The sequence below is a fragment of the Cheilinus undulatus genome, linkage group 21 (assembly GCF_018320785.1).
Source record: "Cheilinus undulatus linkage group 21, ASM1832078v1, whole genome shotgun sequence".
NCBI classification, from domain to species: Eukaryota; Metazoa; Chordata; class Actinopteri; order Labriformes; family Labridae; genus Cheilinus; species Cheilinus undulatus.
The window spans coordinates 23,689,456-23,707,540 of NC_054885.1; positions in this window are offsets into that span (position 1 = coordinate 23,689,456).

Here is an 18,085-nt window from a genome sequence, read left to right on the forward strand (position 1 = left end):
CTGATTAATTTAACATTCATTCACAGCTGATGAAAAAGTTATTATGTATTCTCTGATTTTTTCCTGCATGGTCAAACAAATATTCTGTTTATTTACTTTTTTAAGGCTTCAAGTACAATTTTGTGAGAGTTTAGTTAATCTGAGTTGATGCCAACCTATTTCTACCAGAAGAGGGCGCTGTTTATCTATGTGTTGGCAGAACCCTCCGTAATGATTGTCTGTCTGCCTAAAGGGTGTAGAAGTGAAGTGTAGACGGCCCTGTGTTATCATAACTATGAGCTAAAGTAACACTGACATTTTTTGAGAAATTATTCAAAAATTAGACACTAAAAATCGCAAGTGGAACAAAACATGACTACTGAAAACTATGAAGTTGTTGTAGAGTTCTTTTTCTGTTTGCCCATGTCCTAGAACAGTTTTTCTAAAATGGTTTTGCCTCAGATTTAGGATGGAACAAAAGATATGCTGAACAAAGATGCAAGGCAAAACAAACATGTGAGAAGTGAATCATCCAAAAGCCATGGAAAAATGTGTATACATTTTATTTTACGCAGTTTTCTTGAAATAATGTTTGAGTTTGGTTTGTTTCCAAGAGATCTCAAAATTACCCTATTATCATGGGAAAACCAGATATTTCATCTTAAGAAAGGAGATAAGCTAAGATCATAGGAAAATATCCAAAATTTCCTTGTTACTGTGATAAAATGGAGTGTAATAAAAATGTATTGGTTATGTCTGCTCTTTTTTCAGGGACACGTTTTTGAGTCACTAAAACAGTCCTGCAGCCACTTTTGGGACCAGACCCACAGGTTGAGAATGACTGTCCTAAGACACTAAAAGAGAGAAGAGCCTTTGTAAGCGTTATCAGCAACAACTAACAGGTGAGAGGTCCGTCACAGTCGAGGCACTGCAGGGATTTAGGATAGCATTTCTAACTTTCTTTTTTTGTCTTCCCATAATAACTGATGTGTTAAGCCTGGGCTTTATAAAAATGACAGAACTGTTGAAAGTAGAGTGAAATAATGTATCCTTTAAATCTTTTACCACATAACAGTTATTCTAATGAAACTATGTGCAGTAGAGGAATTATGCTCTGATTGGTTGAGCTGTTTAACCAATAGAGATATTGTATAAAATGTAATAAGGTGGCTTAAATCCCAATATGCAACAATTTTTACATGCAAATTAGCGCAGAATGCACATATGTATGCTCTGGACTGTTGTGTTTGATTCTTACTTACTTTCAAAGATCAATTCCCAAGCAAGATAGCAGAAATGAACCTTAGATATTTTTTATTATCGTGGAAACTGCTCACATGGAGTTTAAAACAAAACTTCCCCTTGTGCTGGTTGAGGTCCAGTGCTTTTAGGGCCCACTAACCAAAAGCAGGAGTTTTATAACCCTAAAGATATGGCAGTAAACCACATAGAAGCCAACCCTGGTAAGCTGTAAACCCAGTGTATGAATGGTAGTTTAACTAGGTTTACAACATTGTGTAAGTTTAATGTAATAGAAAGTAATCTTGCATAGGTACAAATGGATAAACAACCTTTTTTGCAACTATGCCTGAGACGGTTTTGTTTGAATAAAAAAAGTAACTTCTCTCTCCAGCTTTCAGAATAAACAAACAAATAAGATGTTAAACATCCTTATAGCTGTATCCCTTTCATCCACGGGGGGGGGGGGGGGGGGGCTAAATTTAAACCAAAAGAAAATTCCTCACAGCTGCTTTAAAATAAAGAAACAAAAAATACTTTCTATGCAAGTTCTTTGATTTGTAGAGTAGATTTTTCCATCATGCACCATGGCATTGTTCTTGAAAAAAGTCCACACATGAAGACAATGTGTGCAGCTCTGCAGTCTGGAAACAGTAGCTGCATGTGAAAGATGCCCACATGCAGCTAAATAGAGAAGAATGAGGCTGTAAATAGGCAGGGATGAATGCAGCTACATGAATGAGAGATATTTTACATTTTCAATGCTTTGTTGATGTGCAGGAGAATACACACACACACCCCCACACACACCCCCCCACACACACACACACCCACACACACACTCACATGCAGCTCAGCGTTCCATTACAGGAAGCCTGAGCCATTAGTACTTTTATCTTCTTTGTATGGCACATCACTGACAAGACTCCTCTCTCCACCCCCCCAGCACACACTCATAAGCAGACCAACACACTCACATGCAGCCTCTGTTCCTCTGCAGCAGATGTTGTGGATGGGACCACACTGGCTTTTGATGATGGTCTGGACAGTAAAGTGGTCTCCCCACAGAGAGTGGATGAGCTACAATTTCAAACGTCCGTCTCTCCTTTCATGCTGATAAGATGCCTAAAACAGCTGACAGTGTGTACTGAATTAAAAAAAAATTGCCAGTCTTTCTGAATTCGCAGTTACAAAACATTTCATTGTGTCACACGAGTCCAGTCTTCATTCACAGAGACTTGCATCCTTCTGTGCAGATAAGTGTGCCTATAACATCTGACAATACATGGAGCTCTGTCTCCTTCACTCAGAGACATGAAACAAGGTTTGAATGTGACACTGAAATGTTAGAATGAGTCATAGTAAATGTGTCTTCTCATGTTATGGCAACGGGAAACAGCAAATGGCATGCAGTGTTGCTTGCACCCACAAATGAGTTAACCCTGAAGTGAATGTACAGTAATTGTGACCTGTGTAAGAATTTATCCATGCACAGCTCTTATAACATAGACAAAATCATACTTTATGTGCAGTGACACTATGCATTGAAATACAGGGTAAAAACTAGATCATCACATGTACAGTAAATGTACATATTTAGCTCATTTTATTAAGCTAATTTCTCACACATAAGAGACATGAATAATAAAGAAAAATGTGGCATGTGTGAAAAAAAATAAAATTTTAAACCTGCACTAATGAATTTAGTCTTAAATATTCAATCTAAATCTAACTGTTAAATCTAAATCTTCTCTATATACAGTATATTTAACATGAGAGTGTGTCCACACCAGTGAACTCACATGCAAACAAAAATACACAACCCAAGTGGCCTCCTGCCCACCAATCACACACATGCTCATGTGCACACACTTGACCTTGATATAGACAATACTCTGGCAGCTTTCCCATTGACTGGGTCCATTAGGGGCCGAAGTGCATCTGAACCACATGCTGCACACCCATAAAGAGACAGTCTAGATTACAGAGACGCAGCCAGGCACACAATAGATTAGGGGAGGGTGCTGATGGTGTTGGTGGGCCTGGGCGGGGGAGATTAGAGGAAGCAGCAGGAGAGAGAGACGACGGGATGGGATGGGTGAAAAGTAGGATTTAAAGTGTTCTCTAGTCCACTTTCATATCATTACCATAGCAACAGACGGTTATTCTGTTTATCATTGAGGTCCATTGACTGTTCACTGCAAACAGGGTAAAAATAATACTACAGCTAAGACTTTTTCATCAATATATAATTATTTCCTAATGTTCTTTGAGATTAATAACCTTTTGAAGCATTGCCAGACCTGAGCTGAGGTCAGGGAAGTGCGGAGTCTTAGTGCTAAGAGGAAAGATGAGAAACGCTTGATGCTGGGATGGAGTATTCCCTTTAAGGGACATGGTGAGGAGGAGGGGGTGTTCTTAGAGACAAAACAAGAAATACGCAGGAACTCCACTGGTTTTTCCTCATTTACTGGTCCAAATGACCCTGCTTTTTCTTGACTTCTTTTAATTTCTATCTCAAACTAAACCTACTCTCTATGTCTATATGATGTTCTTGTGCAGCTTGGAATATTTCTCTGTGATGTACAGCTGAGTTTTCTGATTTGAGATTCCATCTTAGCCATACATCATGAATAAATGATTAGTGCTGAGTAAGATCCTGTCTCTAAGTGCTGCTGGTGCCCACAGCTGCCCCATCTGTGCATGTTTTTGTATGTGTGCATGTGTGTGCGTGTGTATTCTAAATTTTTAAATATGATATATCTGCATGCAAACAGAGGCAGACACTCCTTCCCTCCCAAATATTACCTCAATGAAAGAGAACAGTACAGTGTTGGACCTACTTTTGCCTTCAGAATTGCCTAAATTCTTCATGGCATAATTTCAATAAGGTGTTGAAAACATTCTTCAGAGATTTTGGTCCATATTGACATGATAGCATCACGCAGTTGCTGCAGATTTTTCAGCTGCTTATCAAAGATGGGAATCTTCTGTTCCAGCACATCCCAAAGGTGCTCTATTGAACTGAGATCTGGTGACTGTGGAGTCCATTGGAGTACAGTGAACTCATTGCCATGCTCAAGAAACCAGTTTGACATGATTTGAGCTTTGTGGTATGGTGCAGTATCCTGCTGGAAGCAGCCATCAGAAGATGGGTACACTGTGGTCATAAAGGGATGGACATGGTCAGCAACAATACTCAGGTAGGCTGTGGCATTCAAACAATGCCCAGTTGGTACTAAGGGGCCCAAAGTATGCCAAGAAACTATCCCCACACCGTTACTCCAGCAGCAGCAGCCTGAACCGTTGATACAAGGCAAGAAGGATCCATGCTTTCATGTTGTTTACTCCAAATTCTGACCCTACCATCTAAATGTTACAGCTGATATCGAGACCAATCAGACCAGGCAGGATTTTTCCAATCTTCTTTTGTCAAATGTTGGTAAGCCTTATTTTTTTGTTCTTAGCTGACAGGAGTGGCACCTGGTGTGGTTTTCTGCTGCTGTAGCCCATCTGTTTCAAGGTTTGAAGTGTTGTCCATTCAGAGATGGTATTCTGCATAGCATGGTTATAATGATTGGTAATTTGAGTTACTGTTGCCTTTCTATCATCTCAAACCAGTCTGCTCATTTTCCTCTGAGGCATTTTCATCCACACAACTCTTTATCTGTATGCTTATGTTAATATGTGTTAAGTAAAGCATTTTGTTACTTGAACTAATAAGTGCTATACAAATAAAGACAATTATTCTTTTTAACTGCCGCCCGCTGGATATTTTCCCTTTTTCAGACCATTCTCTGTTAACCCTAGAGATGGTTGTGTGTGAAAATCCCAGTAAATCGTCAGTTTCTGAAATACTCAGACCAGCCCATCTGGAACTAACAACCATGCCACGTTCAAAGTCACTTAAATCCCCTTTCTTCCCAATTCTGATCCTCAGTTTGACCAGAAAGTCATCTTGACCATATCTAAATGCATTGAGTTGCTGCCATGTGATTGGCTGATTAGCTATTTGTGCAATCTAACAGGTGCACCTAATAAAGTGACCAGTGAGTGTAAATATTCTTACTAATAGTGTCATGTGACATCAAGAAAATTCACTGACTTTTCACATTACGCTATAAATATTGGAAGTGGAAGCGGAAGTTGCACAGTATGTCATCAAACAGGGCTGGACTGGCCATATGGCATACTGGGCAAATGCCTAGTGGGCCGGCGTACTGTGGGGCCAATATGATCTATTTCTTTTCATTTTTTGCTAAGCAAAGGCCCATAGAGCAGGGGCAGTGGCCCATTGGCTGTTTACTTTATAGTGACAGTTTACTGGCCCAATCACGTGTCCTAAAGGTCCATTTAATGCCTCCCCTCCCCACTCTTCTCCAGCTCAGAAAGTGAAACTAAAGTGTCTGGAGGAAAACAAAACTAACTGCGAAAACATTTGGATTACGATTGGGTACAGAAATAATTGTCAAATTACAACAGAAAACTGTTGAGATGCACAAAACTTGTAAAGACTCTGCAGTCCATGCAGTAGAAAATCTGATGCTGCTCTAGCTACATGTGGAGGAGGAGAGGTAGGTGTGTGACAGGTATATCATGAGCATGAGGAGCACGAAAGCAGTGGGTGAGTGAGTGAGCTCTGTGAAGTATCAAAGTATAGGCTAATAAACATAATTAGACTGTGATTCCACTTTATATAGAAAACTTAAACAGTTTGAGATTAATGGCTCTCCTGTGATCTGAAGAATGGCAAATCCCTCTCACCATGAAATTACTCAATTATAGATAAAAGTCCTGAATTCAGACTTAGTTGCATACAGGTAGACCTGTGCCAGGGTTTTTATTAATATTGAATGCCCTTAATTTTAATAGTAGAATAAAATGTTACCTGTGGTTAATTTGCCATCATTCTTATATCAGAGTTGCATCAGTATATTAGCCTATTTAGCATAATTTATTTCTGATTACTTATATATTGTTCATGAGTTTAGAAAAAAGGCTGGATTGCTGCACAGTTCAGTACTGACCTATAGGATGTATGGGAGTAGAAATATAAAGAACCATCGAATGTTCATCAAAGCAGAGTTTTTCATGACGTATTTAGCATCAAATTTGTGTTAATCGACATTATTCCAGTAAATCTACTTCATTACATTTCTGTAATCATTTGTAGTAAATTAAAAAATGAATTCAGGCAGAGATTTTTCAAAATAAGGGTGTACTGTATGTTTCTGCATTTCTACTTGATATGGTGCATACTCACTGTATTGATATGTCGACTACTCACCTCTGACCATTAGTAGCCAGTAAAAACAGAGTGAAAACACTCCATTAGATGTGTCTATGACACTTACCTCTAAACTACGTCATAGTTGGATGATTTTTTTTTGTAGCAGTATGTAGTAAGGGGGACAAAAGAGTGTGTAACTATGTTATATATTGACCCGCTTTGAGGCGCCGGTCCGAGTCAAAAATGCCAGGGCCGAATTTCCTCCCCAGTCCAGCTCTGTCATCAAACATTACATTAAGTGTTGTACCATCCCGAATGATAATCTAAAATGTTCAAACCTTTATTTGTGAGCTATGACCGTGTAACACCCCAAAACTTAATCCTTTATCTTAAAACCTCCTGCAGCCAAGCTGGAGTGGTAGCTATGGTTGTGCACACATGGTGGTAGTTTGAAGGTTTTCAACATCAACAAAGTAATAAAAAATATCTGGTCAGCCTGTCAAAGTATCAGTGATGACAAATTCTGAATGCATGCATGCAGCCCATAACTCTTGATTTTATATTGCAAAAATATCCCACAAATTTTGCAAATACCAGCTGCTGCTGCAGACATTGCTCTCTATTTATTGTCGGATCCTGTATGCTAACCAAGGTCTCAGAGGGATATTTTTGAAAGTAAAGCTTTCCTGAACTCTTTGAGCTCTCGTCCTCAACTGAGATATTTAAAAAGTTTTTTTGAGATAAGGTTTTCAAGTGCTTGCATCCGTGCATTTGTGTGGATGTAAATGTAGAATTTGTGACCTGATGATGTCATCGCTTCAATTTTAGCCCATGGTGGGTGTGTGGGTTGAATATACAGATTTAATGGAGTATCATTGATCTGCTGAAGGCCTATGTCTAATCCCAATGCTGAAAACACACACTGGTACGCATACACATGCATATTCTCACACAAACAGGACATAGATTGCAGTCTGACAGCTGCATGTGCATTTACACAAAGAGGTGTAATCTAGTCTAATCTAATCCAGACCCTCGGCGTTCAAATATGTCACACCATAAACGACATGAGATTAAGATGAGTGGGTGAAAGCATTGAGGATTGAAACTTCCTGGATTAGAATCAGCCTGTCAAAAGGCTACGGCCAGAAGGCTTTTCCTGAAATCACCCTGTAGGAAGAGAAAGTGCAAGGTGGCCTGGGTGTTTCAAGCTTTAAATTTCAGTTTCAGTTTGCTTTATTGGCATGAACAGTTCAGTTACTGTCAAAGCAGTGTAAAAAATAAAAATGCATTAAATATTTACACATAATATAAATTTGTATATTAAATAATTCCATAAATAATCAATGTATAATAAAATAAACCTGATTGATTAAATGAAACAGTAAGATCAAAAAAATAATAGAAATAAAGAATAAAAATAAATAAATAATAATGAATAGAATTCAGTGTGTTTATTGGGAAGAGACTGAATGGTTGTCCTTTAGGCTATGGCAGGATTGAATGTATTTAGCAGCATCTATACAGACGATTCTGTGCTCTCCTAGCACGTATGTCATTTTATTTTCATCCTGTAGTGAATCAAAGTGAGGAACCCTTTGATTTGATTAAAAAATTATCTTCTGATGTGCTCATATTTACTGCAGTGCAGCAGGAAGTGTGTTTCTGTTTCTACCTGGTTCTGTGAACAGAGCTGACACAGTCTGTCCTCTCTAGGTATCCAGGTGTGTCTGTGTCTACCTGTCTCTATGTTCAGAAGGTGATCACTAAGTCTGTACATGGTCAGTGTCTTCCTCAGTTTCTCATCAGTCACTGTGCTTAAATGATCTGCTACAGTGTACTGTCTGTTTAGAGCCGAATGACACTGGAGTTTACTTTGAGTCCTTGTTGTGCTTGTCCAATAGTTAATGTAATTGTCTTTTTCTCTATATATAATCTGATTGGTTGGGATGGTGTCAGGGCTGTCCTGAGGCCTAGTGCTGTAAGGTGAGCTGAACCTCAGGATCAGCTGGCTTAGGGGGCTCTTCTTCAGGGTCTCCTCTTGGTAAAGTAGTTTCATGCACAGCCATCATAAAGCCGTATAGATTTAGGATTGTTTTCTCTGCAATGTGATGTCAGAATCTGTCTTGTCTGATATAATTCTGTGAAAATTGTTAAAGTTTTAACAAATCTATCTCAGGGCCAAAGGGGTTTATACGTGCATGGCCTCTATTTGAATGTGCTGTTTAATCATGCATCAACCATGGCGCTGCTCTTGTGGTGACACGCAGCCAGTGTTTGTTGTGTACCTTGTCTTTTGTGTGCCCCTACTGCAAAACTAATTTCCCTTCACAGGACAATAAAGAGATTCTGATTCTGATTCTGATTGGGTACAGTTAGAAATCATTTTGTGTTGTAATCCACTTTTTGGTCCATGTTAAAACAATGTAAGAATTTGCAGTTGCCAAAAAATCTGATTTATTTTGCACAAGCCACAAATACTAAAATTCTGGCCCTTGGCTGAAATTTTATCAGACAATCAAATGATGTGTGAAGAAAGATTCTATATATTACTGTCTTTTTCACAGAAGAACCTTCAATAAAATTATAGCATGAAAACAATTTTGATTTGAGAGCATCTCAATATGTAAAGGAAGTTTTGCAATTTTGACCTTATGGCATGCAGATGTCAGCAGTAATTCTGAATCATGGGCAGTTGTTTGTTTTGTGAAACAAAGTAGAAAATAAAGCAGTGTTTCTTATCTTTTTTGCTAATACTTCCCTGCACACGTGTAGATAGAAACATTTTTAAACACAAAATCTCCTCCTGCTGAATTTTAAAAGTTAAAAATGTCTCTGAAAAATGTGGGATAAAGGGTTTTTTTTTTTGTGACACCATCAGTGTCCAGCTACAGCAATTTACAGGCAGCATTGTAAATAAGTTCATTAAAATAATCATCTTTCTTGCTGAGAGTGTCTTTGCTGTAGTATCTTTGCATAGCCAGTCAAAACACCTCGCTTTGATGGCCCGAAATTCAGTTTAGGTTCTTAACATTAAACAGCCTTCAATTATGCCTAGTTTTCAACATAATGCTTCATTCATTAGGGATTAACAAACCAAACCACCAATCAGAATATACCTGCTATTTAAATTACAAGTGGACACAAATTCATGCATTTTATTATAGGCGGTTTTACTGTGATAACAAACACTGACTGGTTTAATTGAAAAGAACCTTAAACTTATTTATGTTATCATCCCAAGATAACAGCACCAGTTTTTCTTTGATATCAAGAGTACTTCTTGAGATCCCCCTCACAAATTAGAAAATCACTTTACACTCTCCTCTCAAAATTATTGTAACGGTGAGGCCAATTCCTTTATTTTTGCTGAAAACTGAAAAGATTTGGGTTTGACATCAGAAGATGAATATGAGACAAGAGATAAACATTTCAGCTTTCATTTCCAGGTATTTACATCTGTATCTGACACACAGCCTAGAAGATAGAATTATTTCAGTTTTCAGTTTCAGTTTAGGGACTTTATTTCATTCTGTCATTGAATAAAAACATTAAAATACAAACAAAGAAAAATCTCAAACATGTGAATAAAAAGGAGCAGAAAGAAGAAAAATCTTATAGAGTCTGCCCCTCTCTCACAAGATATTAATTAACTAAACACTTATTACAAGTAACCAAGAGCTGCAGGCCAACATGCCTTTTTACATTTCATTATTTCTTATTGTCATAAACAACCAACAAAACAAACAAACAAAAAAGACCGCATGCTAATTCACATTTTTTCCGCAAAACAAACATAGCAAGAGGTTAACACATCTCCCTGTATTTACTCAACAATATTTGTAATGGAACACCAAATTTTTTGGTGAGAAAAAGTATTGGAACAAAAAATAGACCTAAAATAGATTGAAGTGATTAAGACTTAATATTTAGTTACAATCCTTTGCTTGCTATAATTGCAACAAGCCTGTGATCCACTTACAGCACCAAACTTTTGCATTCTTCTTTTGTGATGCTTTTCCAGCCTTTCACTGCAGCCTCTCTCATTGTTTATTTTTTTTGGGGGGGGTGGGGGGGGAGTACTCCCTTCAGTCTCCTCTTTAGCAGGTAAAATGCATATATAGGGTTTAAGGCATCTGCAAAAGTTTTTGATCATATCAGCGGTTCAGCCGCTCAGAACCAGCGTTTTGGGGGCCCAAAAACAAAACTTTTTGAGACCGGGTCCCACAGTGAACAGATCTGTATACGCCAACTGTTTAATGTCCATTGTACAACCAAGTGCATGTTTCTTTGGGCCTACTTACAGTCATAGCCCATTTTTTCACCCGCATGCAAGACCAGCCAACAACAACAATAATGGCAGATAACATCATTGTTTTCATGTCCTCTGCTCTTCTACAACCACTGTGTGCAGCATTCATCACATGTTCTTAGATTTATTTCAGAGTGCAACTATAAAGGCAGCCAGGACAAGGTTTTGGATAAGAGAAAAGTTTTGTGTGCACTTGCCCCACAATCTTAGGTGCATTACCGTGGCAGCGTTACAGTGCCACGTAAATGCATGGCACATATACTACAGCCTTTTCAATGGTTTTAAATGGTTTTGTGCTTATACAAAATTTCTTGAAACAATGCCATGTTTATAGAAACGTTTTCAAATGTGTAGATATGGCCTGGATCTGGAGATTGACTTGGCCAGTCTTAAACCTTCCACTTCTTTCCCCTGATGAGCTATTGTGTTTTCTGGCAGTGTGTTTTGGGCCATTATCTTCCTGTATGATGAAGGATGAGCTTGTATGTTTGGATCATGAGCAGATCCTTTCTTTCTCCAAACGTTAGCCTTTCCATCACTTTGGTAAAGGTTCATATCTGTCTCATCAGTCCACAAAACTTTGTCTGAGATTTTTTTTTGCCTTGTCTCTGTAATATTTTTTTGACAAATTCCAGCCTAGCCTTCCTGATCTTCTTGCTATGAGTGGTTTGCATCTTCTGGTGTAGCCTCTGTACTTTTGTTCTTGAAGTCTTCTGTGAACAGTAGATAGTGATACCTTCACTCCTGCCCTCTGGAGGTTGTTGCTGATGTCACTAATAGTTGTTTTAGGGTCTTTTTTTTTGCAGCTCCCTGTAGTTTCTTTCTTCTTTATTTTGGTTACACCTCTAACTATTAATGCAATCTGAATAGGCAAGACCCAAATCTAAAACTGAGTGTAGAAATTCAGCATTATTTGTTGTGTGAATAATCAATGTAATAGGACACACCTGGACAACAAAACACACCTTTCAGTCACAAAACTTTTGTTCACATGAAAAATGGGTGGGTTAAAACTAAAGGTGCTATGTCCTAAGTTGTGTATCAGATCCAGATGTATATACAAGCTGAAATATTGATCTTTTGTCTCATATTAAGTCTACAGTAAAAATAAAGGAGTTGGTCTCACTGTTCCAATACTTTTGAAGGGGAGTATATATCACAGGAAAAACAAGAGTTGTTAAGCTGAGATTAATACAGGATTAATAAATTGAGATATCAAGAAAACAACCAAGATTTACAAAGTAATGCAAAGATGTATGTCCTGTTAGTGCCTCTGGCTACCTCTTAAAAAAGATGAAGGATTTTAACAGTTTGATTGGAATATGTGGATACTCTCAGGGTTACCAACAGTGCATCATCCTGCTTTTCCCATTTTACAAGACATCAATATGACTTAAATTCCTCTGAAGTTGAGCAGGGTGTCACACTTAATCTGCCATTCTCCTCTTTGCTTTAGGGACTCAATACTGAAAAACACTTCAGGATTTTTCTAGGGCAGTTGAACAGCTCAATTCCAGGTTGTTTCACACCTTCTAACTAAGAGGTTGACCTCCTCTGCTCCCAATGTGCACTGCAGTTCTGCACCCCATCAGCAGCATGTACTGAAAATGATCTGCTGCTGAATGGAAATGGATTTTTTTCCATGAGGACTTCAAAGAATGGAGGACCATGACCCCAAGAGGTCAAAGGGCCTAATTGAATTCAGCTTGAATCCTGTTTTTTTTTCTGTCCTCAGAGATAATAATAGCTCTGTATTACCTCTTAGGGTGTAGAAGAGGGAATATAATGGTAATTTTCCATGAATATATCTGCCTTCGTATTTAAATTTACCTCTTGAACCTCCTCTATTTTTGCAGTGCTCATTCTGGATTTACTTTCACTAAGCACAAATGAATGGTTCGATGCAGACCTCATTAATGTGTGCCAGGAAAAATAAAGATCTAGTTAAAACATGGTGTATGGAACAGGTAATACTGCTGTTGTGATGACCCTGAGCTTGTCCCGACTGGTGTGTGGATTGCTGCTAATCCTGTGTTTCTATGGGGCCTGCACGTCCTTGTGAAGCTAAGGGCCATCAGGCCAATTAAGCACACCTGGCTCTCCCGCTCATAGCTAAAGAGGCTGCAGAACCTGATCGCTTTTTCTCTTTCATAAGATAAAACTGCCAGGGGACACACTAGTTCTTTATCTGAATCCTTTTTTCCAGCATATATGGAACATGCATCCGTACACACCTAACACTAAGTATTTTTAGACAAGCACCAGTCAGATCATTAAAAGAATGCTAACAACTGGGAGATGCAGGTGGATTTGGGGGAAAATCTTGTTGTGCCACAAGGAGAAAGTTGGCACTAACCTGACACCTGACATAAGAGTTATAGCCTGTAAGTGAACAGATGGTTCATTTAGGAGAATTGACTGTTTCCTGGGACGACTCTGAAGAGTAAGTGTAAGGTCTGTCTTGGAGAAATGGGATTTGGGGGGGTTTATGGCAAGGTCAACACTTTAGAGGGCTGGTAGTACAGGGACAGAGTTTGCAGAAGACATTAAAGGAGATGCCACATGAAGCAGTTCAAACCTGGTAAATAGAAACTAATCAACTCCTGTGTTCTTCTCTTTTCTTTTCTCTCCTATCTTCTCTCATGAAAATGAGAGAGTAGGAGGAGGTAGAGCCTCAGCCTGACCCAGCCTTATTCAAAACTTTATGATTTAATCAAATACATGATTTGCACCAACCTGACTCAGTTGTCTGGGCACTTGTCTAAACAGTTGCAATACAGCAAAAATGATTCCTTTCACAGAAGCATTATCTCTTAATTCTACGTGGCATTGTTAAGCATCCGTCGGATAATTTGTAGATGAGATAGTGCTGCTGGTGAAGTCATGACCGCTCAGGAACAAAAGAGGGTGAACTCCTGAGACAGCAGTTCTTCTGTTTTAGCCACAACGTCTCCGAGTGCAGCCAACCCACTCTGACAGACCTCTGCTCTCTAGCACAGGTAGACGGACAACTGGAGGTAACAAGGGTATTGTGAGGAGTGAGCACTGGACGGGGTGTCACAACCTTTAAATCTGGCTTATTAATTACAGAGTCATGTAAGGTTATGTGCCAGACTGTTTCATTTTGTTGCCAGGCAGCCGACAAGGACACCGCTGTGCACACTTGATTTTGGGAAGGGTCAAACGAGTGCACTGTAAGATTTAATTTGCCAGCTTGTCAGGTCCAAATGGAAAGATTTTGCTACCTGCTTTCAGCAGAACCAGAATGTAGGTTTCCCCCATTGCCCGTCTTTATGCCAAGCTAAACTAAACAGCTGGCATGGCAATATAATTGTTAAATTTGATGCATCTTTTGGCCTAGCCCGTAACTGCCAGAGACAACATTTCTTTACTGTTTTCCATCAGAATATTTTCTCATCCATTGCTGTCACAATGTAAAAAGAATTTTAAATACAATGATAAATCCTTAAAAATGTATCTGTTTTTCTTTGAATTATTATATTATTTACAGGCTTTTAATTCAGGTCCAGCTTCCTGTCTCATGTAACAAGATATTTCTTGTCAGACTGTGCCAAGTGACTGAAATCTGCTGATTCAGCATGGACCACATTTTGAGATGGATATTTTAAACATATTGCCAAGGCTGGATGTCATTTAGTGAGATTCTGTCTGAGCAGGAATGAAGCACTGCTCAGGAGAGCTGTCTGAAATGGACTCTGTATCTTCAGAACAGTGTGCTGATGGCCAGGAGACAATATCAGCACTTATGTGATACCATTAAGAAATGCTGCTCCTCTCTGGATGCAAAGACAGGACACAGTCAGCTGCTGCTTTTGACCTGTTTTTACTTGCAAAATACTCATTTTATTTGTATGAAATACTGTGTTTAAGCTGTTCCTTTTAATCAGTTTTAAAGAACTGAATCGAATGTTTATATGTTTATACACTTGTCTTTTATATTACAATTCCATGTCCTGGATACTCATGCAAAGTTATCTGTATGTTTAGCATTCCATTTCCTCCAAAGCTTTTTAAAAAATGTCTTTTTTGATAAACTCTTTAATCATAATGTTCTTTTACTGAAAACACACTGCTCCGCTGCTATTTTTGGAAACGTGTGCTTAGTGCTTTTACTCTATGTGACACATTGTTCGCGATATGTCCATCAGTTTCCATACATGAAGCAACACTAATGTCTTTGAAGACCTCCACATCATCCAGTTAAATGAATCCCCTTTACACATGTACTTAATTAGCTTCTGTCATTATTATCTATCTGATTAAGGTATTCCTCAATGTGTTTACCCTATGACTTCAACTTCTTTAATTTAACTTCTTTAGCTGCTGCAAAGCATTTTAGCTTCCATTGCCCTAGAATTATTATTAAATTTAAAGTAAAATAAAATAGTTTTCAGTTGCAGCATCCACATTTTCTGCAAAGAACTGAATCCTTTTTGGTGCTTGGCCAACACTGATTTCTACAGAGTTCTCTATTATTATGTTAAATTAAACAAGCTACATCAAAAATCCAAATACATGCATGCTTGTTGTTGTTGTAGAATGGTGCATTTCCTCTCTCAGTAGAGCACCTGAACACATGATAATGAGCACATTGTATGCCATTGGACTGATGAATTGTAAATGTGCATGTGTTTGCATTGAGATTTCTATTGAAAGTGTCATTATTTATCACACAGACTGGGGGTGTAAAAAATATCATAAGTAATTATATAACACATGTATAAAAACAATTCATACTTTACTTTCTAATATATTATGGTAGCTACAATCACTGGTGCATGGTGTACACAGGTACAGGGCCGTGAAAAAGTATTTTCCCCCTTTCTGATGTTTTTGCATTTTATCACACTGAAATATTTCGGATCATCACACCAATTCTTATATTTCACAAAGACAACCCAAGTAAATACAAAATGCAGTTCCTGAATGATTATTTAATTTTTTAAAGGGGGAAAAACCAAACCTATCTGGCCCTATTTGAAAAGTAATTGCCCCCTGAACCTAATAGCTGGTTGTGTCACCCTTGGCAGCAATAACTGAATTCAAGCGTTTGCGACGACTGGTGATGAGTCTTTCACAGCGCCGTGAAGGAAGGAAAGCAAGCACTTTTTCACATTGGGCCAGACTGGTTTGGATTCCCCACACTGAAAAAAGTACAACAATGCTGTTGTTGGATTGATATAATTTTCCGTTTTACAACAGCCTAAAATTATTGATTTGTTCATTAAATCTAAGTCTTCTAAATTATCTTAATGGTTGAACCTATATTTTTTATTTAAACTGGCAGCTGGACACCAAATTAAATTCTGTCATTGGATCAATGTATTGTAGCTGTCCAGGAAGCAGTCGCCTGGAGCAGGGACTGCTGGGATTGTTTGGTACAAGGGAGTTCACTCTTCTGATGTTCTATAATGTTCATGTTTCATTGTGGGGTTGTAATGGAGCATGATTTGTTTGTTGGTTCATGTTTTTTGGGGAGGGTGTTCTTTTCAAGTGTCACACCATGAATGGGGGGGTTAATGGTGCAGACTACCCTGCCTGTATATGTGGGTGTATTTGGGTTAAAAATAAACTTTAGCTGTTCATGCTCACTGTATGAGAGCTTATCAAACTCTTTGAACTTGTCTATGAGCCATTCTTCACCACAGCTCGCCATAGTATTTTTATTGCATCACATTTACCTAATTAAAAAAAATTGAATTGATTCAATACAAAATGTTTCGTGTGATTGATTACTTCAATTTTTTTTTTTTTTAAGTTAAACCAATGTTTTACTTTTTTCAGTGCATGGGTGAATGGGCTCAAACTCAAGCCAAAGCTGGGGAAAAACAAGCCAAAATTTCTCTGTAAACAGGAAAAACATCCTGGGTGGTCCTTTGCTCTTGATTTGATAAAGAATTGACCAGTTCTGACAAAACTGCCACTATAGATGCATCCATGATAATCTCTTTTATAGCCACCATTGTTTATCAGTAGAGTCAGTTATTGCACAATGGGAAGGTTGTGGGTTCAGTCCCCGTCAGGGGGCTAGAGCGGTACAGGACCAAGGTTGACGTGGTGAAGTGCTCAACATATGCTCCCACACCTGAGCTGACTTGCTTCATTGGACGCCCACTGCCTCGTTTTCCTTAAATGATACTGATTGGTCCATTCATTCTCCAGGAACAAATGCATCAGCTTGAAGCTTGCAAGATGGATTTGCCAGGTGACAGACATGGCATCCGGTGACTCCATCAACTTTGCAAGGTTACCAGATGAAAGCTTTAAAAGAAAGTAAAAAGAAGAAAACGTGATGTGCCAAGACATACTGATTTATTTATTTTTTGTATCTTTCCCTGGTTACTCACTAAAAGAGAGCTGCAGATGATTTAAACCTTTCATGAGGAGGTTTTTAAAAAGCAGGTTATGAAACAGACTATAAAATACTGACACCTCATACCTTAAAATAGCAAACATGGTCTTCAGTAATAGTTCATTATTTTCTTAAAGAACATTAGTTACATGTACATGACAAGAAAGAAAGAAAGGAAGAAAGAATGAGAAGAAATGAAAGAAAGGAAGATGATAGATTTAAATTGACAAAATAGAAGATATAAGTATTTCTTTATCCAAAGGTGTAGGTAAAACCACTCCTCACGTTGGTTCTTGATAAAATATTACAATTCAAATCAAATGCTTAAAGTTCCTTCACAGAATTTTTTACTCGCTATGAAAAAACTTGATATTAACACTAATCTCTGTATATGATCTATAAAAGCAAATAAGACCATCAGCCACAAGAATCATGATTTTTGGTTTTAAGTATTTAGTGGCTTAAACCACTGCTGCAGGGTAGGTGTCAGATTACATTCTACTAAAACAGCCTTTTTTCCAGATTTGCCTTGACAATCATTCTAAATGAGTGATAGGCTACATTAAAAATGGCAAATACAACAAAGAGGTCCTCCTTTGACCACGGGGTTGGTATATTTGACACACTGAAAGTTCTTCATGGGTGCTTTAAAAAGATATCAAAGATAGAATCTGACAGGTAAAGTAAAAATGAGACATAAAATAGGCCTAGAATGAAAATTAAACTTAAATTTAACAAAAAACGCATTAGCTCTTCTCCTGTGGTGAATGATCAGAATCCGGTTCTCCTCCTCTGGCTTTTGCCAATGGTGCTATAAGTGACCTTATTAGGGCAGAAATCCAGAGTCTGGCAATGGGGGGAAAAAAGGGTCTATGCACACACGCAGAGTGAAGCGCGTGAGAGCAGAGACACTTCACAGCCCTCCCTTTCTTGACTGATACCTGCTTAACAC